Here is a 7687-nt window from a genome sequence, read left to right as displayed (position 1 = left end):
TTTAGTGAAGAAGAACCTTCGAATACCACTGGCTGAGTTGCGAGCAGTAGAAATAGCCCCTCGGATATGGGGATTCCAGGACAGAGAGGAATGAAAAAGTATACCAAGGTATTTGAAATGAGAAACCTGTTCTATTTTATGGGTATTAATTGTCCATGCGTGAGCAGGAGAGTGCTTGGCAAAAGCTAAGATCTTAGTTTTGGAAAAGTTTATAGATAGTTTGTTATCATGACAGAAACTCATAAAAGCTTTAGTTAGGCGTTTGAGTCCTACTTTAGAAACAGAAAGGAGAACAGCGTCATCTGCATACAATAACAAGGGACAATGCAGGTTTGCTAACTTAGGGGGGTGGAAGTCCGGGGATTGACAATAAAGGGACAGATCATTCATGAAAAAATTAAATAAAAGTGGGGCTAGTATGCAGCCTTGTCTAACTCCTTTTGTTGTAGTAATGGGGTTTGTGAGATGACCTTCACGACTACATCTAACACGAAAGGATGTGTGGTGGTGCAGACGGCTAATTAAGAAGAGGAGTCTCTTGTCGATCGTAGATTTTGCGAGTTTCGCCCATAGTATCTCCCTAGGGATGGAATCAAAAGCCGATTTCAAGTCGACAAAGGCAACAAACAGGCCGTTACCCCAGCGGTTCTTGTATTTTTCAGCTAAGTGATTTAAAATCACACAGTGTTCTATCCCAGACCTACCTTTCCGGAAAGCTGCCTGCTCCCTCCCAAGGATATTATCCTCCTCCAACCAAGATGAGAGTCTCACTTTTAAGTAGCAGGCATATAGTTTGCCAATAATGGAAAGGAGGCTAATTGGGCGGTAATTTGCTGGGTCCTCTTTGTTCCCTTTTTTAAATATAGGGATAACTATGGATTCAAGCCAAGACTCAGGGAAGCATCCGGAATTATTGATCAGAGTAAAGAAATTTGCTAGAAGAGGGGCCCACCAAGCTTGGTGCGCCTTCAACATTTCAGAAAGTATGTTATCAGGTCCAGGAGCTTTGCCGGATTTCAAGCTAGCAATCAAATCAATAATTTCTTTTTGGGTTACAGATGGCCAAGTGGGAAGATTTGTTAAATTATCAATAAAGGAAACAGCATTTACAGTCTCGTTGTTTGCAGAAAAATATTTCTCCCAGAGGTATGGGGAAATGTGGCAAGGGGCCGGATTTAGTGGGCTCATAGAACCAGAAATCAGCTCCCAAAAACACTTCGAATTATTTGATCTGGAGGCTTGAATTAGGGCTTCCCAATCTTCATGCATCACCTGCCTTTTTTTGATGACTATCATATGCTTGTAGTATTTTTTGATAATAAAATACTCAGGGGGCAGGGTGGTTAAATTTTGGTGTCGATATTGAAGGTATAGCCGTCTCAGCTGTTTCTTAGCATCAAGACAGTCCTTATCAAACCATCTGGGAAAACCAGTGGTAGGAGGAGCCCTGAAGGAAGAAGATGGTGGGATAATAGAGGCTTTAAGTTTGGTAATTAAGGAGTTATACGCTATTGACGCTAAATATGAATCAGAAGCATGCATGATCTCCCTCTGTAAGGACAGGGCAGAGGGGGAAGTGAGAAATAAGGCCACATTAGAGGCTACTGTGGGAGTCCAAAATGTCCTTTTATGGGTAGGGTGGATTAGATTTGCCATTGGTTTATGGGTAAGGAGCAAGTGACCGCGTTCTGGTAGATAAAAGGAAAAGGTGAGGGGAAGGTGATCACTATCCTGTCTGGAGCCGACAGAAAAGTCCGAAATAAACCTGAACAGGGAATGCGAGATCAAGGCGTAATCGATGACACTGCACCTGAGGCCAGAAATGTAGGTAAATTCCGCACATGAATCTATCTGCTTATGACCGTTCAACATTATTAGGCTGTGTCTAGCAAGGAATCGGTATAAACATATTCCACCATAATTTATCTTGGGGTCCTTGGAAGTCCTAGCATAGCCTGGGAGGTATGGGGCGGTGTCCTCGCCCCCCCAGAGGTTTGAAGCAAATAGCGCATCATTGTGGGGGCCAGACCTGGCGTTGAAATCACCCATAACAATGAGAGGAGCTTTGGGGAATTTAGCCTCGAGTGATGTTAGATAATTGGTAAGAACGTCCCAGTCACAGTCAATTTGTGCCCGAGAGGCATGAGGGGGAATATAAACATTTACTAACAGAAGAGAAAATGTGCTAAAAGATAATAAAACAGCCTGTGCAATGTTTTTACAAGGGGTTAAACTTATAGAGCGAGCTGTTACAGAAGTAGAAATGAGTATGGCTAGGCCTCCTTTGGGTCTGCCTTTGGAACTGGGTTGGGAATAGGTCGCTGGTAAACATGAACAAGAGAAACCATCCACTATTAATTTAAGGGTACACCACGTCTCCTGTAAGAAAATTAAGTCAAATTTGTTCAGAAAAGTAATAAAGTCAGGAATTTTTTGTTTGGCATTCCACCCTGCAATGTTCCAGGAGAGAAGGTGGAATGTAAACTTAGGTGAGAGAACAGAAACCTGGCATGCATTAATAATTGGATTCGTAGGATGAGAAATTTCCTTTGCTGTATAAGATTTGCAGAGTGAGTGCTGTGGTGTCCTGAAATGAGGGTTTACCATTTTTTCAGGAGATTCACAGGATAGAATCGGGTTTTTAGAATTTAATAAGGGTTGTCAAGTCAGTTCAGAAACCTCATGTACTATCACATCACATATTGTGCTAGGTCTACAAACATTTGAGTAACAATGTGGCAGTACCTTTAAGGGAACTTTCAGAGGAGAAACTTGAATGCTGGAAGGTGAGTTCAGTTCATAGTCCTCCAAGTATCTGGAACATGTCCTTTTTGCCCTTAGATTGTTTAACAGATTCTGCATTTTGTTTATGACCTCACTTTGTTCATTCTCAGTGAATGTATGGAAACTATTTAATAGTTCCTCCTCTCCCTCACAAGCAAAGTCAAATGCAAGATCTTGATTTTCCTTACTGTTTACCAGAGAAGGAGGTGACTGTAACGGAACGAAAATGGGAGCTGGTGGTGGGGAGGAGCTTACTTCATCCAAAATAATAAGATCAGAGTTTATGGAGTTAAGTGTTTCAAAGTTTAATGTTTCTTGTGCTGGGGGAGTCAAAGGGGATAAATTCTTTTCCAGCATAGTTGGTCCTAATGATAGAGAAGAGCAGTTCATGTTTAATGTGCTTTTAAGAGGAAGCTGTTCCAGGAATGGATCCAAGTTTCCAGAGTTTGATATATTTTTGCTGCTGTTCGAGGAAAACTTCCTCCTCTCATGTGAAGAGATAAGGTTTGTTGTTGGAGTTCTCTTTGTGAACAAGGAAATTGGACTGGCCAGGTTTGTGAAATGTCTCTGAACGGATATTCCATGGTAGCTGAGAAGGGATTTATTTGCAATTATCCGTGCTGTTGTCTCAGCCGATTTAAAGGTAAGTAAAGCAGACGTTTTTGTTGAGGGGTTGTAAAGGAATTCCACATACGAGATATCGTCAGGCCGTAAATCCATTACACCTAACGACTGAAGGGCGTAACACACTCTTTGCTTCCTGATGTTTACTTTTTCTTTGATGTTAAGAAGAGGAAGATTCAGCAGTGCAAGTTTGTTTGAATTATATTTGAGAAGCCAATTCCCATTTGTATTCTCTCGTCGTGAAATCTTGTTATTGGTAGAGCATATTCCGCTATAGGACCTCGGGTTAGGGTGAGTAAGTAGCTCTGGAAGATTTGGACTTTTTTTGCTTTCTGGTAAGGCTTTGCAATAAGATCTAGGGGGTGTTCTCGCTGTAGATGAAGCAGATAAATTCTTTGTTTGCGAAGCTGTTTGCTGTTGAGCTTTAAGTACTTTAAAAAGTTTCTGAAAGTTCATCTTCTTACTCCTTGGCGGTTTGTAATTTTTTATGTTTTTGGATTTTTTCTCCTTAGGTGCAATACGAGGTTTCTTTCTGTTTGCACACTTCAGTGTTGTTGTTGTTTTGTGGGGGGGAAGAGTGTAGTTTAGGCTCAAATATAGTTTGGATAGTTCTTCCATAAATGATTTTAGAAGGTTGTTTGTTTCTTCCAAAAAAGCTTTGATGTTTTCAGTCTCTTTTGCCACAATGGCTAATTGTAACTGCAGACATTTTTGGCCAGTTAGAAGTAGTTTTTGGCCAATTTGTGCCAGTTCCGTGGTTTCAGTAACTTCTGTAGAGCAGGCAGCAGATGGCTGTGATTGAGTAAAAATGGGAGTCTGGCTGTCGATGTCTGTAGCATGCACAGTAGACAGAATGTCTAAGGGGGAATGTAAGTCAGTGTCCTTGTACAGAGAGGAAGATGGCGTCTCCTTGCTTTCAGGTACCTGCAGCAGAGAGTTGATCAGACTAGGTGTATGCGTCTGCCCAAAAAGGGGATCTGTGGATGTTCCATACACCAGGCTTTGTATAATTTCTGGGTCATCCCTTGCCTGGAATTCCTCACTCAAGCAGGAACAGAATTGTTCTGTTTCGATTTGGGAAGGGGTTTTCTCAGTAGATCGTGACGCATTTCTCTTTGTCTTATCCGCTTTGGTTGGTAAAAAGAAGTTTGTAATTTTAAGCTGTTGATCCCCATTCCCAGATTCTTCCAAAACCTGTTCTGATTTATGGTCATGTTCATAACATCTTTTCCTTGTTTGAACCATTTTAAAAACTATAAGGTTTGCCTTTTAAACTCTAAGATGAACGGAGGTATAATTATAAATTGTCGACTCCAAGGCTAAGTAGTTTTATCTTAGGAATCCTTAGATTTTGTTATGGTAAATTATATTCCTTGAGTTAGTAATGCGAAGCAGAGTTGTGACTCACCGGCTGATAAAGAGTCTGTTTTCTTGCTGATAAAATGGTTCCATAGCCTTCAAAAAATAGGTGTTGTTGATGCTGTTAGGTTCCAGAATAAAAATTTCCAAAGAATATCTCTAAAGATAGCAAAAAAAGAGGCGAGGTGGGTATGAGCTCCAGAGCTCGCTAGTGGACCTGCCTGCCAGCAGCCATCTTCCACCAGCTTCCCCCAAGAGTTTCATCAAAAGTAAAAAGTCTTTCAGCCTGAGCCATTTCGAGCTTTACTGCATAAGGTCATTTTGGCTGGAGAGGCCATTATGGGGAGGATGTGGGCCCAATGGCCTAAACATCCTGTGGTGCCTACAGTGCAGGGTTGTGGAACCCCTGGCCTGCTGACCAAATCTGGCTTGGCATATGTGCCAATTTGGCCTGCAAGGTGATTTCCCTCAAACCTTGCTTACCTGCCTCACAGCTGATGTCAGATATGGGGTAGGTAGAGACATGGATGAATCAGCTGCACAAGTGAGTTCACATGGGGAACTCAGTCACACAGCCAATCCCTGAAGAGAGTAGAAAGCATGGTTCCTACTGGGAAGTTGGTCAAGTAGCTTATACAGCAGGGTTGAACTCACTGCCCGTTATCAGCCCAACAGTTAATGGGCAGTGAGTGCAACCCTACTTTCCTCAGGAATTGGCTGCATGATTGCATTCTCCATGGGGAACTGGTCATGCAGCTGATCTCTGCAGAAAGCAGGTTTGCCAGCACTATGCGGTACATTGCTAAGTATAAAGATGGCAAAGCCTCATGAGCTGCAATCCCCAAGACCTCAACAGTTAGGGGAGGAGGCAACACAATGGAAGAAAATGGGGGGAAATTAGAAGAAAACAGCAGAGAGGGTGGTGTTGGGAGAGAAAACTGGAAGAAGCCCCAGTTTTGTTTGTTGTTGTTATGTGCCTTCAAGTCGATTATGATTTATGGCGACCCTATGAATCAGCGACCTCCAAGAGCATCTGTCATGAACCACCCTGTTCAGATCTTGCAAGTTCAGATCTGTGGCTTCCTTTATGGAATCAATCCATCTCTTGTTTGGCCTTCTTCTTTTTCTACTCCCTGCTGTTTTTCCCAGCATTATTGTCTTTTCTAGTGAATCATGTCTTCTCATGATGTGTCCAAAGTATGATAACCTCAGTTTCATCATTTTAGTTTCTAGGAATAGTTCTAGTTTAATTTGTTCTAACACCCAATTATTGGTCTTTTTCACAGTCCATGGTATGGCAAAGCTCTCCTCCAGCACCACATTTCAAATGAGTTGATTTTTCTCTTATCCGCCTTTTTCACTGTCCAACGTTCACATCCATACATAGAGACTGGGAATACTGTGGTCTGAATGATCTTGACTTTAGTGTTCAGTGATATATCTTTGCATTTGAGGACCTTTTCTAGTTCTCTCACAGCTGCCCTCCCCAGTCCTAGCCTTCTTCTGATTTCTTGACTATTGTCTCTATTTTGGTTAATGACTGTGCCGAGGTATTGATAATCCTTGACAAGTTCAATGTCCTCATTGTCAACTGTAAAGTTACATAAATCTTCTGTTGTCATTACTTTAGTCTTCTTGACGTTCAGCTGTAGTCCTGCTTTTGTGTTTTCCTCTTTAACTTTCATCAGCATTCGTTTCAAATCATTACTGGTTTCTGCTAAGAGTATGGTATTGTCTGCATATCTTAAATTATTGATGTTTCTCCCTCCAATATATATCTTAAATTATTGATGTTTCTCCCTCCAATAGTTTTGTTTGGATGTGGTTAATAAGAGAATTCATACGCTTCATGGAAAACACAAAATCCCCTTTGGGGTGGGATTTGGAGATGCAATATAAAAAGGAGGTTAGGCATCAGTTCTGATATAAGCATGGGTCTCAAGTATTAACTATTTAACTGAATCTGCAAAAATTACTAACATTGTTCCTTACTCATGTTGTGTGGGAATTCCTTCTAAAGCAGTTGTGGGGAACCTTTGGTCCTCCAGATGTTGCTCAACTACAACTCCCATTAGCAAGGATGGCCAATGAGCAGGGATGATGAGAGTTGCAGTTCAACAACATCTGGAGAGCAGAAGGTTCACAGCACCCGCCCTAAAGGTATGCTTAAATCTGGATTAGCTCCACCTTGGCTTTGACACAGAAGTCAATTAAGACACAAGATAAATACAGTAGCTAATGTAAAATGTAACTTGGCCCTACATCACTGTCTGGTTCATCATCCCCACATATTTTGTGATATGTTAGGGGAGGTCATTAAAATGTCAGTTTCTCCCAAAATGTTAACCTCTGGGCATGTGAGTGTGGTATAAGCTCTTCCTTGCCCTGATACCCAGACAGCATGGTCTCAAAAAATCCTTCACCCTATGTTTGATTCCCCAAACAATTGTCAGTCTCTTTACCCACAATATCCCTGCAGTTCTGGGTACTATTGTTGGGGAATGGTCAGGGTTCCAGGCAGCATAGGGTAGGGTTTGATCAGCTAGGGATGCATAGATATCCCACCCCTTGCATCCAACAGAACCAGGTCCTATCAGCATTCAGTTCAGACACTCATAAGACCTGATTCCCTCTATTGCCTGCTGTTCCAATTTTCAGACAGAAGAAGGGTTTGACTTATTGGCCCATTCCAACTCTACTATTCTATGAATTCCATCATAGGGGCCATGATGGGATAGTAGGTGGTTGATATGGATCATTTGAAGTACATATAGATCTTCCAGGTCCATTCTCTTTCCCTATCCTATGACACCCATAATCCCTGAAGTAAAAAGACACTGTACCACTATAATGGCAGAAATGTTTTCACTTTACACACAGCAATGGAGGAAGGAGTGGAGGCCTAGGGTGGCCATTACCA

The sequence above is a fragment of the Rhineura floridana genome, chromosome 11, assembly GCF_030035675.1.
Source record: "Rhineura floridana isolate rRhiFlo1 chromosome 11, rRhiFlo1.hap2, whole genome shotgun sequence".
Taxonomy (NCBI): domain Eukaryota; kingdom Metazoa; phylum Chordata; class Lepidosauria; order Squamata; family Rhineuridae; genus Rhineura; species Rhineura floridana.
This window is presented reverse-complemented; position numbering follows the sequence as displayed.